At 35.4% G+C, this 25,920-nt stretch overlaps 1 protein-coding gene across 1 annotated transcript in view; it reads left to right on the top strand.

Annotated features, from left to right (window-relative positions):
• The window catches only part of LOC144891596 (uncharacterized), a 710,104-nt gene that overhangs the window by 466,169 nt on the left and 218,015 nt on the right, over positions 1 to 25,920 (top strand). The gene's annotated exons all lie outside the window — the stretch shown is intronic.

Here is a 25,920-nt window from a genome sequence, read left to right on the forward strand (position 1 = left end):
TTCCTTCTTTTTTTGTATACAGAGTCGAGGCTCGTGAAAGAGCTAACATTTATCAAGCAAACAAAGTATATAAAATGGGGAACGGTCGACAAGCTGGGGAGAGAAGGGGAGGAAGCACACAAACAACATTTGAGGGCAGGGACATCGGGAGATGTGTGGGAGGCAGAGGGCCTGGGGGGAGGCAGGATAGGTATAAAACGGAAGGACACCAAGGACTTCCAGGAAAGAAGACAAATGTCACCTCAAAAAAGTGGATTTGGGGTGAAATTAGCGGGGGTAGAAAAGATCAAGGTTTTGGATTGGGGAAGATAAGAGATGGTGGTGAACAGCCGTTTTAAAGACCTGGAGGGAGGAGTGGGATTGAAGAGAGTGAGGGAGTTTGTTCCAGAGGCGGGAGAAAAGAGGAGTGAAGGTGAGCAGAGAGTCTTGATTTTGGTAGTTTAACCATAAGAGGGTTGCAGGCAGATCTTGTGCTACCTGCAGGAATATTTGGGGGACAGAGCCCAGAGAGAGCTGGGGGAGCAAGGCCGGAGAGGAGTCGGTAGAAGACGGAAAGACCACCAACCTGCCTGCGGTGAGTAAGTGAAAGGCCCTCGGAGATAGCGTCATCGCGGGAAATTCCAATTATTCTGAACGCTTTGGTTTCAACAGCGTGAAGATGAGCTAGGTGTGAGGCAGGAGCACCAGCCTAGAGGGGAGAGCAGTATTCCATTGAGCTGCGGATGAAAGCCTTGTATGTGGTGAGGAGCTCAGGTGTGCCAAGGAAGGACTTCGCACGACGGAGGATGCCCAGTCGGCGACTGGCTTTGGAGGCCAGCTTGGAAATGTGGTTTTCCCAGGAAAGATCATGGCAGATAGTGAGACCCAAAAGCTTGAGTGACAGAACTTTTTGGAGAGGATTAATCAGAAAGTAGATGGGAGGGTTGTCCAGTCGGTCTTTTCGGAGAGACATCGTAAGAGTGTGAGATTTGTCAGGATTGAAAGACATGTTCCACTTGTTTGCCCAGTCTGTGATTTTGTCCAGGTCTGCAGAGAGTGAGGAGGCTGCAGACTGCCGATCTGAGGGATGAGGAATGGAGCGGCAGAGAGTGGAGTCATCAGCAAAGAGATAGAGAGGATTTTCAAGAGAGTCAGAGAGATCATTGATGAAGACCAGAAAAAGCACAGGGCCCAGAACACTGCCTTGGGGAACTCCAGCCTGAACAGGAAGAGGAGATGAGAGAAACCCATTCAGGGCCACACGTTGACTACGACGAGAGAGGAAGTCTGCCAGCCATGCGTGGAGATTTCCATGGATACCAAAGGAGGAGAGTTTGGTGAGCAGAGCAGGGTGCCAGACCGTATCGAAGGCACGTGATATGTCGAGGGAGACAGCTCTAATTTCCTGTTTGGCATTGAGGACCTCCATCCATTGTTGAGACAGCAGAAGCAGCATGTCCAGAGTAGAGTGACCTGGTCTGAAACCAAATTGATGATCAGAGATCAAGCCATTGGAGAAGAGGAAAGGTTTCATATCCGAAGCAATGATGGATTCCATGACTTTGCTGATAATTGGGAGAAGGCTGATTGGTCTGTAGTTGCTAGGATCTGTTTTTGCACCTTTTTGTGCAAAGCGGTGATGTTGGCTGATTTCCAAGCAGATGGCAGTTGACCTTGAGCAAAAGAGAGGGTGAAGAGAACAGAGAGAGGGAGTGAAAGAGCGGAAGAACAGGATTTTAGGACCCGTGGGCTGATGCCGTCAGGTCCAGTTGCAGAATCAGAGTTGAGGGTTGACAGAAACTTTTCCACCTTGTCAGGAGGAAAGGACACGGAGTCCAGGAGCAGCAGGGTACGACTGGGTATGGTGGGTACAGAGAGGGATGGGTTTGGGACACAAGATTTAGAGGCAAACACAGAGTTGAGGCATTCAGCTTTTTCACGTGCGGAGTGAGCTGTGTAGCCGTTTGAGGTAAGGGAGGGGATGGAGGGGGAACAAACACCAGAAACAGATTTGACCAGATGCCACCAGGATTTGGAAGAGGGAGACAGATAAGAGAGTTCGGTCTTGAGAACGGAGAGATATTGTTTCCTGGCTCTTCTGAGGGTGGACACACACTTGTTTCGGGCTTTGTGAAAGGAAATGAGATTTCCTTCCGTTGGATTTGCTTTCCAGGAGACGAAGGCAAGTTGTTTCTGGGCAACAGCCGCCTCACCACAAGATTCTGTGTGCCATGGACGGGAGGAAGGGGTATGACAACTGAAGACGAGATGGGATAAATCTGTGCATGAGAGAGAGCAATTTACTTTGGAAGAATTCCCAGGATGAGTTGATGTCAGAGGTGGTAGAGATGGGAGACCAGTCCAGATGATTGATGGCTGCTTGAAGACCGTGCCAGTTGGCCTGAGTGAAATGCCAGACTCGTCGACGCTGAGGAGACTCCCTGAGAATGGTCAGAGAGATGTCCACTTTGACAAGCACATGATCAGATGAGCCGATTGGAGCAGAAGAAGAGCAGCAGACATTTTCAGGGAAGTTAGTCATAACCAAGTCCAGTAGAGAAGATGCTCCGTTGACTGAGATCCGGGTCGGGAAATTGATGGATTGTGTCAGTCCCAGTGAGTCGCAGAAGTCCTTTGCTGAGGAGCCATGGCTGGTGAGAGAGGTACCCACACCCAGCCAACTGGCATGGTGACAATTGAAATCACCACAAATGAGGAAGAGAGAGTTAGGATGAGGAGAGAGAAGTTGGTCCATATTATCAGACAGCGAGATGTAGATGGAGTCATCACTGTTTGGTGGACGGTACAACACACATATGAACAAGAGGTGGGAGCGAAGGGGAAGCCATAGCCAGGGGTATTCCTGGGGGTGAGGTGGAGAGAGTGCAGTGCAGGGTGAGTGAAGAAGAGATTTTTTGATAAAGATAGCAACCCCACCTCCAGGACGAGGCTCAGGTCTATCATACCGGAGGAGGGAGTAACCCGGGAGAGATACTAAGGAATCAGAGACATCATGAAGGAGGAAAGTTTCTGTTAAGCAGATCACGTCTGGTTTGACAGAAGCAACCTGTGTGGAGAGATCAGTTGAGTTTGAACGAAGGCCCCGGATGTTTCAGGTCCATACCGTTAATGAAGAGGAAGGGGGAGCATCGGATACAGAACAGGGGGGAGGAGGGGTAGGGTAAGATGTGGAAGAGGTGGAAGAGGTAGGGAGAGCTGTTGAAGGTGTGTCAGAGATTTCAGAATAGCTCGGAGAAAGGGAAGGATGGGCCGGACAAAAGGTTTGATGGTGATTGGGTGAGGCACAATGAGGTGTTATTTGAAGAGGGGGAAGAGCGAGGCAGAAGTTTGGGGGCGATGGATGTGAGAGTTGGAAGGGGGAAGAAGCGGGGAGGATGCTTTGAGGAGGGGGAGTAAGAGGATGGAAATTGAGAAGAAATGAGGGTGGGGAGATTTGAAGGGGAGGGGCGAGGGGGGAGTTTAGGAGGGAAGAGACAAGGGGAGGGATTTGAAAGGGATGGGATATGGGGGAGATTTGGAGGGGAGGGGAGAGGGGGAGTCTTTGAGGGGAGGGGTGTGGGGGGAGTTTAGGAGAGAAGGGGCAAGGGGGGAGATTTGAAAGAGATGGGTGATGGGGAGGATTAGGAGGGGAGTGGCAAGGGGGAAGATTTGGAGGGGAGGGGTGATGGGGAAGATTTGAATGGGAGGGGTTATGGGGAAGATTTGGAGGGGAGGGGTGAGATTGGATTTTAGAAAGTGTACGATTAATGGGAAATGAACATTTATTGCAAAATGAGTTTCTTGTGATCTTCGAGTCAAAAATACGTTTAAGGACGCTGGAGGGAGGATGGCGTGCAGGAGGGTTTAGGGAATGTAGAAAAGAGGCACTGAAAGAGATGGATTATTTTTTTGGGATGAATAGATTTGGTGAGCAAGTCGAAAGCAGCCTTTTAAAGAAGAAGAAGAAAAAGGTGTTATAATATACGACGGAATACAGAACTTGAGGGGAAAGTGTAAACATTTTAAGGTTAATAACAGTGAACGTTAACAGTGAACAGTAATAACAGTAATAACTGTTATTACAGTAACAGTAATAACAGTGAACGTCGTTCGAAGAACGAACGAACGAATAAGAACGAATAAACGAATGAGAACAAAGAATAAGAACAGAGAAGGAAATGTTTTTTTTTGAGTTGATTTTAAACGACGAAGTAGGCTATGGGGTGAAAAGACTGGGAAAAGCAGAGAACGAAAGTTATTGGAGCAGAAACGAAGGACCACTGAGAGGAAAACGAAGCCTCAAGGTTGGACACTGTACAAGGCCTCAAAAGACACGACACGATTTAACACGATTTTCTATGCAGGTATGAAAGATTTGCACCGAAAATCTTCCTCGGGACACACGATACGTACAACACCATAAAATATATACAGTTATCACGAAAATACAAATGGGAACAATTACTTAACTTCGATTTCGATGGAGAGTGTGGACAGCTGCGAATAAACGAAAACCTCGCCGGCAAGACCGGAAGCGGAAGTCAAAGTCCCCTCCAACCCAATTGACACATTCATAGATGCGTGAAAGCGATTAACCTCCTGGTCCATCGAGTCTAATGGGCATGTAACCTCCTGCTTGGACACGGTCATGTAGGCAGCCAACAATGCACAATCAGACCAGGTTCTGCACTCGATCAGTGTTTCTGCTCCGAAACCTCTGGTTCTGCCTCGGTGCCCCCTTGATGACGTCTCCTCCAGCAGCTCTCTCTCTCTCTGTCTCTGTCTCTCTCTCTGTCTCTCTCTGTCTCTGGTGCTCGCCTGCCTTTTATTTGGTCCAGCGCGGACGTGTCTTAAGGTCCTTCCCGCTCGCCCACGGCATCTTCTCATTGGTCCTGGCCCATTCAAAGTTCAAGTAACATCCAGACAGATCCAGATACAAGGTGGGTGCCAGGTCTAGTCCTTCGAGAAGGATCGGTGCCATCCTTGGTGTTTATCCTTCCACAGTTATACTGCAGTGGCAGTGCCCCAAATACGCTGTGCAATGTTCTTTAACATAACAGGTCTTTATGTGGTGCAAATAGAAGACTCTAACCCATTCTGTTCATTGGTTATGTTAATTTTATCCGTGTGGGTTTTTCAGGGTGATTTTAGTCGGGACCGATGAAGCATAATGACGTGATGATGAATGAAGGTTTCTAAAGAGGAGGTACCAGATGAAACTATGAAGGACAAACACGTGGTGTTAAATAATGGGAGGTGAAGATGTGCAACGTTATTTAGGAATGGGAGCACAACATGTAGAGATGAAGAACGACAGGATACGGGACACTGTACTGGATAGATTTACTGGATAGATTGATGAAGAAGGGAAAGTCCTAGCTAAACTCCCACAACGCACATGTCCCTCAACCCTCCAAATGTGGGGAGGAAAATCGAATCTACGAATCTAATTAATGACATTGCTCACTCTGGGAACTTGCATGTCTCTTGTCAACTTGGGGGTGTATTTGCAGATCCGCTCCAATATATATTAGCAGGGGATACCCGGTGCTGCCCAACCGTGTGAACTTTTCCCAGCAGGGTTTTTTGGATGTGTTGGACATTGAAAAGCTGTGGAGTTATTGGCCTCATGGTGGTTACCTTTTTCCTGCAGGGAAACACAGGGCTAATTTTCCTGGAGAGAAGCACTGCCTGACCCCACATCCCAATATACACTTTATAACAGCCTTTGGGGGCCTCAAAATGGACGTCAAGGGCAACATGTGGGAGATTGAAACCTTGCCCAGATTCTGAAGTACCTACATCCAAAATGTGAGGCATCTCGGTGCTGTGGATCAGCTGTGAAAGAATAACGTACAAACGAACACTTGGGGGAAAAAAAAAAGTGCATATATCCAGGTAGTGGAAAAAAACCATTTGGAAACACTAATGTAAAGTTCCTTAATATAGTCAGGTTCACTATGTTTTTTCGTTCAAAATCATGGTAGATTAGCAAACCTATACATTTTTGGAAACGTTATTACATGGAAAATCTGAAAATCAATGTTTACATTTGCCAATTCCGACCAATTCGATTCGACCAATTCGACCAATTCGACCAATCGACCAATTCCATTCGACCAATTCGACCATTCGACCATTCGACCAATCGCTTCGATCGACCATTCGACCAATTCGATCGATTCGATTCGATTCGATTCATCGAATTCGATTCGATCGACCATTCGACCAATTCGATTTGCCAATCAATTTGACCGACCTTTGCTTGTGTGGAACGGACTGTGAAAACGATGCGGACTATATTGTCGGATACGACACACAGGACAGTGATGACGAACTCTAAATGGCGTATTCTGTAATCGTGTATGTTTGATGCCATTGACTGCCTGTGTATATTTTGTCATTGACTGCCTGTGTAGATGTGAAGTTATGCTGACTGCATGTGTATATATGATTTTGCTGACTGCCTGTGTATGTTTGGTGATATGAATTATTGTGACGCATTTTGATGTTATTAACTGCCTGTACAAAATGATAACATGTATTTGATTATGCAACTTATCGCGAATATAAAGACAGTATTTTGCAATTCAAAACCTCTGATTCGTGTCTTACCATTCCCCATAGCACTAATTTGATACTTTCATTGGATTCCTTGTCCCTGAAAATATAGGTTTAGTATATTTTTAAAAGTTTTTAGGGTAATTAGAGGCAGAAATAGAACAAAATATGTATTTTACAGTGGCCATTTTGAAAATCCAAAATGGCCGCCATACAGGTATCTCTCCAAATGTAAACATTGATTTTTAGTTTCCTTATGCTATAACCTTTCCAAAACTGTATAGGTTTGCTAATCTACCATGATTTTGAACGAAATATAATTTATTGACAAAGTGAACCTGACTAATAGGGCGTTGGGCCACCTCAGTTTTATCAGGAATTTGTAATTTGTTCAAGATGCTGGCACACCTGAGCTACTCCTGAGGAAAGACGCCATGAGATATTTGATGTCCACCAACTAATATTGGCAGATGAGATGCACAGCTTAAAATCCATCAAAAGGATGGTGCACTTTGTGATGCAACACTGTCTGCTTACACTGCCTAACTTTGACAAAAGGAAGCAAGTTCCAAAAACATGTTTAGCTACTTGCTTCTTTTTGTTATTATAAATCATTCATGTGCTGGTACTTGCTTCCTTTTGTTTTTATAAATCATTCATGTGCTGGTACTTGCTTCCTTTTGTTAATATAAATCATTCATGTGCTGGTACTTGCTTCCTTTTGTTATTATCAATCATTCATGTGCTGGTACTTGCTTCTTTTTGTTATTATAAATCATTCATGTGCTGGTACTTGCTTCCTTTTGTTATTATCAATCATTCATGTGCTGGTACTTGCTTCCTTTTGTTAATATAAATCATTCATGTGCTGGTACTTGCTTCCTTTTGTTATTATCAATCATTCATGTGCTGGTACTTGCTTCTTTTTGTTATTATAAATCATTCATGTGCTGGTACTTGCTTCCTTTTGTTTTTATAAATCATTCATGTGCTGGTACTTGCTTCCTTTTGTTAATATAAATCATTCATGTGCTGGTACTTGCTTCCTTTTGTTATTATCAATCATTCATGTGCTGGTACTTGCTTCTTTTTGTTATTATAAATCATTCATGTGCTGGTACTTGCTTCCTTTTGTTTTTATAAATCATTCATGTGCTGGTACTTGCTTCCTTTTGTTAATATAAATCATTAATGTGCTGGTACTTGCTTCCTTTTGTTTTTATAAATCATTCATGTGCTGGTACTTGCTTCCTTTTGTTAATATAAATCATTCATGTGCTGGTACTTGCTTCCTTTTGTTATTATAAATCATTAATGTGCTGGTACTTGCTTCCTTTTGTTAATATAAATCATTCATGTGCTGGTACTTGCTTCCTTTTGTTATTATAAATCATTCATGTGCTGGTACTTGCTTCCTTTTGTTAATATAAATCATTCATGTGCTGGTACTTGCTTCCTTTTGTTATTATAAATCATTCATGTGCTGGTACTTGCTTACTTTTGTTAATATAAATCATTCATGTGCTGGTACTTGCTTCCTTTTGTTTTTATAAATCATTCATGTGCTGGTACTTGCTTCCTTTTGTTTTTATAAATCATTCATGTGCTGGTACTTGCTTCCTTTTGTTTTTATAAATCATTCATGTGCTGGTACTTGCTTCCTTTTGTTAATATAAATCATTCATGTGCTGGTACTTGCTTCCTTTTGTTATTATAAATCATTCATGTGCTGGTACTTGCTTCTTTTTGTTATTATAAATCATTCATGTGCTGGTACTTGCTTCCTTTTGTTTTTATAAATCATTCATGTGCTGCTACTTGCTTCCTTTTGTTAATATAAATCATTCATGTGCTGGTACTTGCTTCCTTTTGTTAATATAAATCATTAATGTGCTGGTACTTGCTTCCTTTTGTTATTATAAATCATTAATGTGCTGGTACTTGCTTACTTTTGTTATTATAAATCATTAATGTGCTGGTACTTGCTTCCTTTTGTTAATATAAATCATTAAAGTGCTGGTACTTGCTTCCTTTTGTTATTATCAATCATTCATGTGCTGGTACTTGCTTCCTTTTGTTATTATAAATCATTAATGTGCTGGTACTTGCTTCCTTTTGTTATTATAAATCATTCATGTGCTGGTACTTGCTTCCTTTTGTTATTATCAATCATTAATGTGCTGGTACTTGCTTCCTTTTGTTATTATCAATCATTCATGTGCTGGTACTTGCTTACTTTTGTTAATATAAATCATTAAAGTGCTGGTACTTGCTTACTTTTGTTAATATAAATCATTAATGTGCTGGTACTTGCTTCCTTTTGTTATTATCAATCATTCATGTGCTGGTACTTGCTTCCTTTTGTTATTATAAATCATTAAAGTGCTGGTACTTGCTTCCTTTTGTTATTATCAATCATTCATGTGCTGGTACTTGCTTCCTTTTGTTATTATAAATCATTAATGTGCTGGTACTTGCTTCCTTTTGTTATTATAAATCATTAATGTGCTGGTACTTGCTTCCTTTTGTTATTATAAATCATTAATGTGCTGGTACTTGCTTCCTTTTGTTATTATCAATCATTCATGTGCTGGTAGTTGCTTCCTTTTGTTTTTATAAATCATTCATGTGCTGGTACTTGCTTCCTTTTGTTATTATCAATCATTAATGTGCTGGTACTTGCTTCCTTTTGTTATTATCAATCATTCATGTGCTGGTAGTTGCTTCCTTTTGTTTTTATAAATCATTCATGTGCTGGTACTTGCTTCCTTTTGTTATTATAAATCATTAATGTGCTGGTACTTGCTTCCTTTTGTTATTATAAATCATTCATGTGCTGGAACTTGCTTCCTTTTGTTATTATCAATCATTCATGTGCTGGTAGTTGCTTCCTTTTGTTTTTATAAATCATTCATGTGCTGGTACTTGCTTCCTTTTGTTATTATCAATCATTAATGTGCTGGTACTTGCTTCCTTTTGTTATTATCAATCATTCATGTGCTGGTAGTTGCTTCCTTTTGTTTTTATAAATCATTCATGTGCTGGTACTTGCTTCCTTTTGTTATTATAAATCATTAATGTGCTGGTACTTGCTTCCTTTTGTTATTATCAATCATTCATGTGCTGGTAGTTGCTTCCTTTTGTTTTTATAAATCATTCATGTGCTGGTACTTGCTTCCTTTTGTTATTATAAATCATTAATGTGCTGGTACTTGCTTCCTTTTGTTATTATCAATCATTCATGTGCTGGTAGTTGCTTCCTTTTGTTTTTATAAATCATTCATGTGCTGGTACTTGCTTCCTTTTGTTATTATCAATCATTAATGTGCTGGTACTTGCTTCCTTTTGTTATTATAAATCATTAATGTGCTGGTACTTGCTTCCTTTTGTTATTATAAATCATTCATGTGCTGGTACTTGCTTCCTTTTGTTATTATCAATCATTAATGTGCTGGTACTTGCTTCCTTTTGTTATTATAAATCATTCATGTGCTGGTACTTGCTTCCTTTTGTTATTATAAATCATTAATGTGCTGGTACTTGCTTCCTTTTGTTATTATCAATCATTCATGTGCTGGTAGTTGCTTCCTTTTGTTATTATCAATCATTAATGTGCTGGTACTTGCTTCCTTTTGTTATTATCAATCATTAATGTGCTGGTACTTGCTTCCTTTTGTTATTATAAATCATTAATGTGCTGGTACTTGCTTCCTTTTGTTATTATCAATCATTCATGTGCTGGTACTTGCTTCCTTTTGTTATTATAAATCATTCATGTGCTGGTACTTGCTTCCTTTTGTTATTATCAATCATTCATGTGCTGGTACTTGCTTCCTTTTGTTAATATAAATCATTAATGTGCTGGTACTTGCTTCCTTTTGTTATTATCAATCATTCATGTGCTGGTACTTGCTTCCTTTTGTTAATATAAATCATTAATGTGCTGGTACTTGCTTCCTTTTGTTATTATCAATCATTCATGTGCTGGTACTTGCTTCCTTTTGTTAATATAAATCATTCATGTGCTGGTACTTGCTTCCTTTTGTTATTATCAATCATTCATGTGCTGGTACTTGCTTACTTTTGTTAATATAAATCATTAATGTGCTGGTACTTGCTTCCTTTTGTTATTATCAATCATTCATGTGCTGGTACTTCCTTCCTTTTGTTATTATCAATCATTCATGTGCTGGTACTTGCTTCCTTTTGTTAATATAAATCATTAATGTGCTGGTACTTGCTTCCTTTTGTTAATATAAATCATTCATGTGCTGGTACTTGCTTTTTTTGTTATTATAAATCATTCATGTGCTGGTACTTGCTTCCTTTTGTTATTATCAATCATTCATGTGCTGGTACTTGCTTCCTTTTGTTATTATCAATCATTCATGTGCTGGTACTTGCTTACTTTTGTTAATATAAATCATTCATGTGCTGGTACTTGCTTACTTTTGTTAATATAAATCATTCATGTGCTGGTACTTGCTTTTTTTGTTATTATAAATCATTCATGTGCTGGTACTTGCTTACTTTTGTTAATATAAATCATTAATGTGCTGGTACTTGCTTCCTTTTGTTAATATAAATCATTCATGTGCTGGTACTTGCTTTTTTTGTTATTATCAATCATTCATGTGCTGGTACTTGCTTCCTTTTGTTAATATAAATCATTAATGTGCTGGTACTTGCTTCCTTTTGTTAATATAAATCATTAATGTGCTGGTACTTGCTTCCTTTTGTTAATATAAATCATTCATGTGCTGGTACTTGCTTTTTTTGTTATTATAAATCATTCATGTGCTGGTACTTGCTTCCTTTTGTTATTATCAATCATTCATGTGCTGGTACTTGCTTCCTTTTGTTAATATAAATCATTCATGTGCTGGTACTTGCTTCCTTTTGTTAATATAAATCATTCATGTGCTGGTACTTGCTTTTTTTGTTATTATAAATCATTCATGTGCTGGTACTTGCTTCCTTTTGTTATTATCAATCATTCATGTGCTGGTACTTGCCTCCTTTTGTTAATATAAATCATTCATGTGCTGGAACTTGCTTCCTTTTGTTATTATAAATCATTCATGTGCTGGTACTTGCTTCCTTTTGTTATTATAAATCATTCATGTGCTGGAACTTGCTTCCTTTTGTTATTATAAATCATTCATGTGCTGGAACTTGCTTCCTTTTGTTATTATAAATCATTCATGTGCTGGTACTTGCTTCCTTTTGTTAATATAAATCATTCATGTGCTGGTACTTGCTTCCTTTTGTTATTATAAATCATTAATGTGCTGGAACTTGCTTCCTTTTGTTAATATAAATCATTCATGTGCTGGTACTTGCTTCCTTTTGTTATTATAAATCATTAATGTGCTGGAACTTGCTTCCTTTTGTTCTTATAAATCATTAATGTGCTGGTACTTGCTTCCTTTTGTTATTATCAATCATTCATGTGCTGGTACTTGCTTCTTTTTGTTATTATAAATCATTCATGTGCTGGTACTTGCTTCCTTTTGTTATTATCAATCATTCATGTGCTGGTACTTCCTTCCTTTTGTTATTATCAATCATTCATGTGCTGGTACTTGCTTCCTTTTGTTATTATCAATCATTCATGTGCTGGTACTTGCTTACTTTTGTTAATATAAATCATTAATGTGCTGGTACTTGCTTCCTTTTGTTATTATCAATCATTCATGTGCTGGTACTTGCTTACTTTTGTTAATATAAATCATTAATGTGCTGGTACTTGCTTCCTTTTGTTATTATAAATCATTAATGTGCTGGTACTTGCTTCCTTTTGTTATTATAAATCATTAATGTGCTGGTACTTGCTTCCTTTTGTTATTATAAATCATTAATGTGCTGGTACTTGCTTCCTTTTGTTATTATCAATCATTCATGTGCTGGTACTTCCTTCCTTTTGTTATTATCAATCATTCATGTGCTGGTACTTGCTTCCTTTTGTTATTATCAATCATTCATGTGCTGGTACTTGCTTCCTTTTGTTAATATAAATCATTCATGTGCTGGTACTTGCTTTTTTTGTTATTATAAATCATTCATGTGCTGGTACTTGCTTCCTTTTGTTATTATCAATCATTCATGTGCTGGTACTTGCTTCCTTTTGTTAATATAAATCATTAATGTGCTGGTACTTGCTTCCTTTTGTTAATATAAATCATTCATGTGCTGGTACTTGCTTCCTTTTGTTAATATAAATCATTCATGTGCTGGTACTTGCTTCCTTTTGTTAATATAAATCATTCATGTGCTGGTACTTGCTTCCTTTTGTTATTATAAATCATTCATGTGCTGGTACTTGCTTCCTTTTGTTAATATAAATCATTCATGTGCTGGTACTTGCTTCCTTTTGTTATTATAAATCATTCATGTGCTGGTACTTGCTTCCTTTTGTTATTATAAATCATTCATGTGCTGGTACTTGCTTCCTTTTGTTAATATAAATCATTCATGTGCTGGTACTTGCTTCCTTTTGTTAATATAAATCATTCATGTGCTGGTACTTGCTTTTTTTGTGATTATAAATCATTCATGTGCTGGTACTTGCTTCCTTTTGTTAATATAAATCATTAATGTGCTGGTACTTGCTTCCTTTTGTTATTATCAATCATTCATGTGCTGGTACTTGCTTCCTTTTGTTATTATAAATCATTCATGTGCTGGAACTTGCTTCCTTTTGTTATTATCAATCATTAATGTGTTGGTACTTGCTTCCTTTTGTTATTATCAATTATTCATGTGCTGGTACTTGCTTCCTTTTGTTAATATAAATCATTAATGTGCTGGTACTTGCTTCCTTTTGTGATTATAAATCATTCATGTGCTGGTACTTGCTTCCTTTTGTGATTATAAATCATTCATGTGCTGGTACTTGCTTCCTTTTGTTAATATAAATCATTAATGTGCTGGTACTTGCTTCCTTTTGTTATTATCAATCATTCATGTGCTGGTACTTGCTTCCTTTTGTTATTATAAATCATTCATGTGCTGGAACTTGCTTCCTTTTGTTATTATAAATCATTAATGTGCTGGTACTTGCTTCCTTTTGTTATTATCAATCATTAATGTGCTGGTACTTGCTTCCTTTTGTTAATATAAATCATTAATGTGCTGGTACTTGCTTCCTTTTGTTATTATCAATCATTCATGTGCTGGTACTTGCTTCCTTTTGTTATTATAAATCATTCATGTGCTGGAACTTGCTTCCTTTTGTTATTATCAATCATTAATGTGTTGGTACTTGCTTCCTTTTGTTATTATCAATTATTCATGTGCTGGTACTTGCTTCCTTTTGTTATTATAAATCATTAATGTGCTGGTACTTGCTTCCTTTTGTTATTATCAATCATTAATGTGTTGGTACTTGCTTCCTTTTGTTAATATAAATCATTAATGTGCTGGTACTTGCTTCCTTTTGTTAATATAAATCATTCATGTGCTGGTACTTGCTTTTTTTGTTATTATAAATCATTCATGTGCTGGTACTTGCTTCCTTTTGTTATTATCAATCATTCATGTGCTGGTACTTGCTTCCTTTTGTTATTATCAATCATTAATGTGCTGGTACTTGCTTCCTTTTGTTATTATAAATCATTCATGTGCTGGTACTTGCTTCCTTTTGTTATTATAAATCATTAATGTGCTGGTACTTGCTTCCTTTTGTTATTATCAATCATTCATGTGCTGGTAGTTGCTTCCTTTTGTTATTATCAATCATTAATGTGCTGGTACTTGCTTCCTTTTGTTATTATCAATCATTAATGTGCTGGTACTTGCTTCCTTTTGTTATTATAAATCATTAATGTGCTGGTACTTGCTTCCTTTTGTTATTATCAATCATTCATGTGCTGGTACTTGCTTCCTTTTGTTATTATAAATCATTCATGTGCTGGTACTTGCTTCCTTTTGTTATTATCAATCATTCATGTGCTGGTACTTGCTTCCTTTTGTTAATATAAATCATTAATGTGCTGGTACTTGCTTCCTTTTGTTATTATCAATCATTCATGTGCTGGTACTTGCTTCCTTTTGTTAATATAAATCATTAATGTGCTGGTACTTGCTTCCTTTTGTTATTATCAATCATTCATGTGCTGGTACTTGCTTCCTTTTGTTAATATAAATCATTCATGTGCTGGTACTTGCTTCCTTTTGTTATTATCAATCATTCATGTGCTGGTACTTGCTTACTTTTGTTAATATAAATCATTAATGTGCTGGTACTTGCTTCCTTTTGTTATTATCAATCATTCATGTGCTGGTACTTCCTTCCTTTTGTTAATATAAATCATTAATGTGCTGGTACTTGCTTCCTTTTGTTATTATCAATCATTCATGTGCTGGTACTTGCTTCCTTTTGTTATTATCAATCATTCATGTGCTGGTACTTGCTTCCTTTTGTTATTATCAATCATTCATGTGCTGGTACTTGCTTCCTTTTGTTAATATAAATCATTCATGTGCTGGTACTTGCTTCCTTTTGTTATTATCAATCATTCATGTGCTGGTACTTGCTTACTTTTGTTAATATAAATCATTAATGTGCTGGTACTTGCTTCCTTTTGTTATTATCAATCATTCATGTGCTGGTACTTGCTTCCTTTTGTTAATATAAATCATTAATGTGCTGGTACTTGCTTCCTTTTGTTATTATCAATCATTCATGTGCTGGTACTTGCTTCCTTTTGTTAATATAAATCATTAATGTGCTGGTACTTGCTTCCTTTTGTTAATATAAATCATTCATGTGCTGGTACTTGCTTTTTTTGTTATTATAAATCATTCATGTGCTGGTACTTGCTTCCTTTTGTTATTATCAATCATTCATGTGCTGGTACTTGCTTCCTTTTGTTATTATCAATCATTCATGTGCTGGTACTTGCTTACTTTTGTTAATATAAATCATTCATGTGCTGGTACTTGCTTACTTTTGTTAATATAAATCATTCATGTGCTGGTACTTGCTTTTTTTGTTATTATAAATCATTCATGTGCTGGTACTTGCTTACTTTTGTTAATATAAATCATTAATGTGCTGGTACTTGCTTCCTTTTGTTAATATAAATCATTCATGTGCTGGTACTTGCTTTTTTTGTTATTATCAATCATTCATGTGCTGGTACTTGCTTCCTTTTGTTAATATAAATCATTAATGTGCTGGTACTTGCTTCCTTTTGTTAATATAAATCATTAATGTGCTGGTACTTGCTTCCTTTTGTTAATATAAATCATTCATGTGCTGGTACTTGCTTTTTTTGTTATTATAAATCATTCATGTGCTGGTACTTGCTTCCTTTTGTTATTATCAATCATTCATGTGCTGGTACTTGCTTCCTTTTGTTAATATAAATCATTCATGTGCTGGTACTTGCTTCCTTTTGTTAATATAAATCATTCATGTGCTGGTACTTGCTTTTTTTGTTATTATAAATCATTCATGTGCTGGTACTTGCTTCCTTTTGTTATTATCAATCATTCATGTGCTGGTACTTGCCTCCTTTTGTTAATATAAATCATTCATGTGCTGGAACTTGCTTCCTTTTGTTATTATAAATCATTCATGTGCTGGTACTTGCTTCCTTTTGTTATTATAAATCATTCATGTGCTGGAACTTGCTTCCTTTTGTTATTATAAATCATTCATGTGCTGGAACTTGCTTCCTTTTGTTATTATAAATCATTCATGTGCTGGTACTTGCTTCCTTTTGTTAATATAAATCATTCATGTGCTGGTACTTGCTTCCTTTTGTTATTATAAATCATTAATGTGCTGGAACTTGCTTCCTTTTGTTCTTATAAATCATTAATGTGCTGGTACTTGCTTCCTTTTGTTATTATCAATCATTCATGTGCTGGTACTTGCTTCTTTTTGTTATTATAAATCATTCATGTGCTGGTACTTGCTTCCTTTTGTTATTATCAATCATTCATGTGCTGGTACTTCCTTCCTTTTGTTATTATCAATCATTCATGTGCTGGTACTTGCTTCCTTTTGTTATTATCAATCATTCATGTGCTGGTACTTGCTTACTTTTGTTAATATAAATCATTAATGTGCTGGTACTTGCTTCCTTTTGTTATTATCAATCATTCATGTGCTGGTACTTGCTTACTTTTGTTAATATAAATCATTAATGTGCTGGTACTTGCTTCCTTTTGTTATTATAAATCATTAATGTGCTGGTACTTGCTTCCTTTTGTTATTATAAATCATTAATGTGCTGGTACTTGCTTCCTTTTGTTATTATAAATCATTAATGTGCTGGTACTTGCTTCCTTTTGTTATTATCAATCATTCATGTGCTGGTACTTCCTTCCTTTTGTTATTATCAATCATTCATGTGCTGGTACTTGCTTCCTTTTGTTATTATCAATCATTCATGTGCTGGTACTTGCTTCCTTTTGTTAATATAAATCATTCATGTGCTGGTACTTGCTTTTTTTGTTATTATAAATCATTCATGTGCTGGTACTTGCTTCCTTTTGTTATTATCAATCATTCATGTGCTGGTACTTGCTTCCTTTTGTTAATATAAATCATTAATGTGCTGGTACTTGCTTCCTTTTGTTAATATAAATCATTCATGTGCTGGTACTTGCTTCCTTTTGTTAATATAAATCATTCATGTGCTGGTACTTGCTTCCTTTTGTTAATATAAATCATTCATGTGCTGGTACTTGCTTCCTTTTGTTATTATAAATCATTCATGTGCTGGTACTTGCTTCCTTTTGTTAATATAAATCATTCATGTGCTGGTACTTGCTTCCTTTTGTTATTATAAATCATTCATGTGCTGGTACTTGCTTCCTTTTGTTATTATAAATCATTCATGTGCTGGTACTTGCTTCCTTTTGTTAATATAAATCATTCATGTGCTGGTACTTGCTTCCTTTTGTTAATATAAATCATTCATGTGCTGGTACTTGCTTTTTTTGTGATTATAAATCATTCATGTGCTGGTACTTGCTTCCTTTTGTTAATATAAATCATTAATGTGCTGGTACTTGCTTCCTTTTGTTATTATCAATTATTCATGTGCTGGTACTTGCTTCCTTTTGTTAATATAAATCATTAATGTGCTGGTACTTGCTTCCTTTTGTGATTATAAATCATTCATGTGCTGGTACTTGCTTCCTTTTGTTATTATAAATCATTCATGTGCTGGAACTTGCTTCCTTTTGTTATTATCAATCATTAATGTGTTGGTACTTGCTTCCTTTTGTTATTATCAATTATTCATGTGCTGGTACTTGCTTCCTTTTGTTAATATAAATCATTAATGTGCTGGTACTTGCTTCCTTTTGTGATTATAAATCATTCATGTGCTGGTACTTGCTTCCTTTTGTGATTATAAATCATTCATGTGCTGGTACTTGCTTCCTTTTGTTAATATAAATCATTAATGTGCTGGTACTTGCTTCCTTTTGTTATTATCAATCATTCATGTGCTGGTACTTGCTTCCTTTTGTTATTATAAATCATTCATGTGCTGGAACTTGCTTCCTTTTGTTATTATAAATCATTAATGTGCTGGTACTTGCTTCCTTTTGTTATTATCAATCATTAATGTGCTGGTACTTGCTTCCTTTTGTTAATATAAATCATTAATGTGCTGGTACTTGCTTCCTTTTGTTATTATCAATCATTCATGTGCTGGTACTTGCTTCCTTTTGTTATTATAAATCATTCATGTGCTGGAACTTGCTTCCTTTTGTTATTATCAATCATTAATGTGTTGGTACTTGCTTCCTTTTGTTATTATCAATTATTCATGTGCTGGTACTTGCTTCCTTTTGTTATTATAAATCATTAATGTGCTGGTACTTGCTTCCTTTTGTTATTATCAATCATTAATGTGTTGGTACTTGCTTCCTTTTGTTAATATAAATCATTCATGTGCTGGTACTTGCTTTTTTTGTTATTATCAATCATTCATGTGCTGGTACTTGCTTTTTTTGTTATTATAAATCATTCATGTGCTGGTACTTGCTTCCTTTTGTTATTATCAATCATTCATGTGCTGGTACTTGCTTCCTTTTGTTATTATCAATCATTAATGTGCTGGTACTTGCTTCCTTTTGTTATTATCAATCATTAATGTGCTGGTACTTGCTTCCTTTTGTTAATATAAATCATTCATGTGCTGGTACTTGCTTCCTTTTGTTCTTATAAATCATTAATGTGCTGGTACTTGCTTCCTTTTGTTATTATCAATTATTCATGTGCTGGTACTTGCTTACTTTTGTTAATATAAATCATTCATGTGCTGGTACTTGCTTCCTTTTGTTATTATCAATCATTCATGTGCTGGTACTTGCTTCCTTTTGTTAATATAAATCATTCATGTGCTGGTACTTGCTTCCTTTTGTTATTATCAATCATTCATGTGCTGGTACTTGCTTCCTTTTGTTCTTATAAATCATTAATGTGCTGGAACTTGCTTCCTTTTGTTATTATAAATCATTCATGTGCTGGTACTTGCTTCCTTTTGTTATTATAAATCATTAATGTGCTGGAACTTGCTTCCTTTTGTTATTATAAATCATTAATGTGCTGGTACTTGCTTCCTTTTGTTATTATAAATCATTAATGTGCTGGTACTTGCTTCCTTTTGTTAATATAAATCATTCATGTGCTGGTACTTGCTTCCTTTTGTTATTATAAATCATTCATGTGCTGGTACTTGCTTCCTTTTGTTATTATCAATCATTCATGTGCTGGTACTTGCTTCCTTTTGTTAATATAAATCATTAATGTGCTGGTACTTGCTTCCTTTTGTTCTTATAAATCATTAATGTGCTGGTACTTGCTTCCTTTTGTTATTATCAATTATTCATGTGCTGGTACTTGCTTACTTTTGTTAATATAAATCATTCATGTGCTGGTACTTGCTTCCTTTTGTTATTATCAATCATTCATGTGCTGGTACTTGCTTCCTTTTGTTAATATAAATCATTCATGTGCTGGTACTTGCTTCCTTTTGTTATTATCAATCATTCATGTGCTGGTACTTGCTTCCTTTTGTTCTTATAAATCATTAATGTGCTGGAACTTGCTTCCTTTTGTTATTATAAATCATTCATGTGCTGGTACTTGCTTCCTTTTGTTATTATAAATCATTAATGTGCTGGAACTTGCTTCCTTTTGTTATTATAAATCATTAATGTGCTGGTACTTGCTTCCTTTTGTTATTATAAATCATTAATGTGCTGGTACTTGCTTCCTTTTGTTAATATAAATCATTCATGTGCTGGTACTTGCTTCCTTTTGTTATTATAAATCATTCATGTGCTGGTACTTGCTTCCTTTTGTTATTATCAATCATTCATGTGCTGGTACTTGCTTTTTTTGTTATTATAAATCATTCATGTGCTGGTACTTGCTTCCTTTTGTTAATATAAATCATTCATGTGCTGGTACTTGCTTCCTTTTGTTATTATAAATCATTCATGTGCTGGTACTTGCTTCCTTTTGTTAATATAAATCATTCATGTGCTGGTACTTGCTTTTTTTGTTATTATAAATCATTCATGTGCTGGTACTTGCTTCCTTTTGTTATTATCAATCATTCATGTGCTGGTACTTGCTTCCTTTTGTTATTATCAATCATTAATGTGTTGGTACTTGCTTCCTTTTGTTAATATAAATCATTCATGTGCTGGTACTTGCTTCCTTTTGTTATTATCAATCATTAATGTGCTGGTACTTGCTTCCTTTTGTTAATATAAATCATTCATGTGCTGGTACTTGCTTCTTTTTGTTATTATAAATCATTCATGTGCTGGTACTTGCTTCCTTTTGTTATTATCAATCATTCATGTGCTGGTACTTGCTTCCTTTTGTTATTATCAATCATTCATGTGCTGGTACTTGCTTCCTTTTGTTATTATCAATCATTCATGTGCTGGTACTTGCTTCCTTTTGTTAATATAAATCATTAATGTGCTGGTACTTGCTTCCTTTTGTTCTTATAAATCATTAATGTGCTGGTACTTGCTTCCTTTTGTTATTATCAATTATTCATGTGCTGGTACTTGCTTACTTTTGTTAATATAAATCATTCATGTGCTGGTACTTGCTTCCTTTTGTTATTATCAATCATTCATGTGCTGGTACTTGCTTCCTTTTGTTAATATAAATCATTCATGTGCTGGTACTTGCTTCCTTTTGTTATTATCAATCATTCATGTGCTGGTACTTGCTTCCTTTTGTTCTTATAAATCATTAATGTGCTGGAACTTGCTTCCTTTTGTTATTATAAATCATTCATGTGCTGGTACTTGCTTCCTTTTGTTATTATCAATCATTCATGTGCTGGTACTTGCTTCCTTTTGTTATTATCAATCATTCATGTGCTGGTACTTGCTTCCTTTTGTTAATATAAATCATTCATGTGCTGGTACTTGCTTCCTTTTGTTAATATAAATCATTCATGTGCTGGTACTTGCTTCCTTTTGTTATTATCAATCATTCATGTGCTGGTACTTGCTTCCTTTTGTTAATATAAATCATTCATGTGCTGGAACTTGCTTCCTTTTGTTAATATAAATCATTCATGTGCTGGTACTTGCTTCCTTTTGTTATTATCAATCATTCATGTGCTGGTACTTGCTTCCTTTTGTTAATATAAATCATTCATGTGCTGGTACTTGCTTCCTTTTGTTATTATCAATCATTCATGTGCTGGTACTTGCTTCCTTTTGTTCTTATAAATCATTCATGTGCTGGTACTTGCTTCCTTTTGTTATTATAAATCATTAATGTGCTGGAACTTGCTTCCTTTTGTTATTATAAATCATTAATGTGCTGGTACTTGCTTCCTTTTGTTATTATAAATCATTAATGTGCTGGTACTTGCTTCCTTTTGTTATTATAAATCATTCATGTGCTGGTACTTGCTTCCTTTTGTTATTATAAATCATTAATGTGCTGGTACTTGCTTCCTTTTGTTATTATAAATCATTAATGTGCTGGAACTTGCTTCCTTTTGTTATTATAAATCATTCATGTGCTGGTACTTGCTTCCTTTTGTTATTATAAATCATTAATGTGCTGGAACTTGCTTCCTTTTGTTAATATAAATCATTAATGTGCTGGTACTTGCTTCCTTTTGTTAATATAAATCATTCATGTGCTGGTACTTGCTTCCTTTTGTTCTTATAAATCATTAATGTGCTGGTACTTGCTTCCTTTTGTTAATATAAATCATTAATGTGCTGGTACTTGCTTCCTTTTGTTAATATAAATCATTCATGTGCTGGTACTTGCTTCCTTTTGTTAATATAAATCATTAATGTGCTGGTACTTGCTTCCTTTTGTTAATATAAATCATTCATGTGCTGGTACTTGCTTCCTTTTGTTATTATCAATCATTCATGTGCTGGTACTTGCTTCCTTTTGTTATTATCAATCATTAATGTGCTGGTACTTGCTTCCTTTTGTTAATATAAATCATTCATGTGCTGGTACTTGCTTCCTTTTGTTCTTATAAATCATTAATGTGCTGGTACTTGCTTCCTTTTGTTAATATAAATCATTAATGTGCTGGTACTTGCTTCCTTTTGTTAATATAAATCATTCATGTGCTGGTACTTGCTTCCTTTTGTTATTATCAATCATTCATGTGCTGGTACTTGCTTCCTTTTGTTAATATAGATCATTCATGTGCTGGTACTTGCTTCTTTTTGTTATTATCAATCATTCATGTGCTGGTACTTGCTTCCTTTTGTTATTATAAATCATTAATGTGCTGGTACTTGCTTCCTTTTGTTATTATAAATCATTAATGTGCTGGAACTTGCTTCCTTTTGTTATTATAAATCATTAATGTGCTGGAACTTGCTTCTTTTTGTTATTATAAATCATTAATGTGCTGGAACTTGCTTCCTTTTGTTATTATAAATCATTAATGTGCTGGAACTTGCTTCCTTTTGTTATTATAAATCATTTATGTGCTGGAACTTGCTTCCTTTTGTTATTATAAATCATTCATGTGCTGGAACTTGCTTCCTTTTGTTATTATAAATCATTAATGTGCTGGAACTTGCTTCCTTTTGTTCTTATAAATCATTCATGTGCTGGAACTTGCTTCCTTTTGTTATTATAAATCATTAATGTGCTGGAACTTGCTTCCTTTTGTTATTATAAATCATGAATGTGCTGGTACTTGCTTCCTTTTGTTCTTATAAATCATTAATGTGCTGGAACTTGCTTCCTTTTGTTATTATAAATCATTCATGTGCTGGAACTTGCTTCCTTTTGTTATTATAAATCATTCATGTGCTGGAACTTGCTTCCTTTTGTTATTATAAATCATTAATGTGCTGGAACTTGCTTCCTTTTGTTCTTATAAATCATTCATGTGCTGGAACTTGCTTCCTTTTGTTATTATAAATCATTAATGTGCTGGAACTTGCTTCCTTTTGTTATTATAAATCATGAATGTGCTGGTACTTGCTTCCTTTTGTTCTTATAAATCATTCATGTGCTGGAACTTGCTTCCTTTTGTTATTATAAATCATTAATGTGCTGGAACTTGCTTCCTTTTGTTCTTATAAATCATTAATGTGCTGGAACTTGCTTCCTTTTGTTATTATCAATCATTAATGTGCTGGTACTTGCTTCCTTTTGTTATTATCAATCATTCATGTGCTGGAACTTGCTTCCTTTTGTTATTATCAATCATTAATGTGCTGGAACTTGCTTCCTTTTGTTATTATCAATCATTAATGTGCTGGTACTTGCTTCCTTTTGTTATTATCAATCATTCATGTGCTGGAACTTGCTTCCTTTTGTTATTATAAATCATTAATGTGCTGGAACTTGCTTCCTTTTGTTATTATAAATCATTAATGTGCTGGAACTTGCTTCCTTTTGTTATTATAAATCATTTATGTGCTGGAACTTGCTTCCTTTTGTTATTATAAATCATTAATGTGCTGGAACTTGCTTCCTTTTGTTATTATCAATCATTAATGTGCTGGTACTTGCTTCCTTTTGTTAATATAAATCATTAATGTGCTGGTACTTGCTTCCTTTTGTTATTATCAATCATTCATGTGCTGGTACTTGCTTCCTTTTGTTAATATAAATCATTAATGTGCTGGTACTTGCTTCCTTTTGTTATTATCAATCATTAATGTGCTGGTACTTGCTTCTTTTTGTTATTATAAATCATTAATGTGCTGGAACTTGCTTCCTTTTGTTATTATAAATCATTAATGTGCTGGAACTTGCTTCCTTTTGTTCTTATAAATCATGAATGTGCTGGAACTTGCTTCCTTTTGTTATTATAAATCATTAATGTGCTGGAACTTGCTTCCTTTTGTTCTTATAAATCATGAATGTGCTGGTACTTGCTTCCTTTTGTTATTATCAATCATTAATGTGCTGGAACTTGCTTCTTTTTGTTATTATAAATCATTCATGTGCTGGTACTTCCTTCCTTTTGTTATTATAAATCATTAATGTGCTGGAACTTGCTTCCTTTTGTTATTATAAATCATTAATGTGCTGGAACTTGCTTCCTTTTGTTATTATCAATCATTCATGTGCTGGAACTTGCTTCCTTTTGTTATTATAAATCATTAATGTGCTGGAACTTGCTTCTTTTTGTTATTATAAATCATTAATGTGCTGGAACTTGCTTCCTTTTGTTATTATAAATCATTTATGTGCTGGAACTTGCTTCCTTTTGTTATTATAAATCATTAATGTGCTGGAACTTGCTTCCTTTTGTTATTATCAATCATTAATGTGCTGGTACTTGCTTCCTTTTGTTAATATAAATCATTAATGTGCTGGTACTTGCTTCCTTTTGTTATTATCAATCATTCATGTGCTGGTACTTGCTTCCTTTTGTTATTATAAATCATTAATGTGCTGGAACTTGCTTCCTTTTGTTATTATCAATCATTCATGTGCTGGTACTTGCTTCCTTTTGTTATTATCAATCATTCATGTGCTGGTACTTGCTTCCTTTTGTTAATATAAATCATTCATGTGCTGGTACTTGCTTCCTTTTGTTATTATCAATTATTCATGTGCTGGTACTTGCTTCCTTTTGTTATTATAAATCATTCATGTGCTGGTACTTGCTTCCTTTTGTTATTATAAATCATTCATGTGCTGGTACTTGCTTCCTTTTGTTAATATAAATCATTAATGTGCTGGTACTTGCTTCCTTTTGTTAATATAAATCATTAATGTGCTGGTACTTGCTTCCTTTTGTTATTATCAATCATTCATGTGCTGGTACTTGCTTCCTTTTGTTATTATAAATAATTCATGTGCTGGTACTTGCTTCCTTTTGTTATTATAAATCATTCATGTGCTGGTACTTGCTTCCTTTTGTTATTATAAATCATTCATGTGCTGGAACTTGCTTCCTTTTGTTTTTAGAAATCATTCATGTGCTGGTACTTGCTTCCTTTTGTTATTATAAATCATTCATGTGCTGGTACTTGCTTCCTTTTGTTATTATAAATCATTCATGTGCTGGTACTTGCTTCCTTTTGTTTTTATAAATCATTCATGTGCTGGTACTTGCTTCCTTTTGTTAATATAAATCATTCATGTGCTGGTACTTGCTTCCTTTTGTTATTATAAATAATTCATGTGCTGGTACTTGCTTCCTTTTGTTTTTATAAATCATTCATGTGCTGGTACTTGCTTCCTTTTGTTATTATAAATCATTAATGTGCTGGTACTTGCTTCCTTTTGTTTTTATAAATCATTCATGTGCTGGTAATTGCTTCCTTTTGTTTTTATAAATCATTCATGTGCTGGTACTTGCTTCCTTTTGTTATTATAAATCATTCATGTGCTGGTACTTGCTTCCTTTTGTTTTTATAAATCATTCATGTGCTGGTACTTGCTTCCTTTTGTTTTTATAAATCATTCATGTGCTGGTACTTGCTTCCTTTTGTTTTTATAAATCATTCATGTGCTGGTACTTGCTTCCTTTTGTTATTATAAATCATTCATGTGCTGGTACTTGCTTCCTTTTGTTATTATAAATCATTCATGTGCTGGTACTTGCTTCCTTTTGTTTTTACAAATCATTCATGTGCTGGTACTTGCTTCCTTTTGTTATTATAAATCATTCATGTGCTGGTACTTGCTTCCTTTTGTTATTATAAATCATTGATGTGCTGCTACTTGCTTCCTATTGTTATTATTATAAATCATTCATGTGCTGCTACTTGCTTCCTATTGTTATTATAAATCATTCATGTGCCGGTACTTGCTTCCTTTTGTTATTGTAAATCATTCATGCGCTGGTACTTGCTTCCTTTTGTTATTATAAATCATTCATGTGCTGCTACTTGCTTCCAATTGTTATTGTAAATCATTCA

This window comes from Myxine glutinosa, chromosome 4 (genome assembly GCF_964187855.1).
Source record: "Myxine glutinosa chromosome 4, kmMyxGlut1.1, whole genome shotgun sequence".
NCBI classification, from domain to species: Eukaryota; Metazoa; Chordata; class Myxini; order Myxiniformes; family Myxinidae; genus Myxine; species Myxine glutinosa.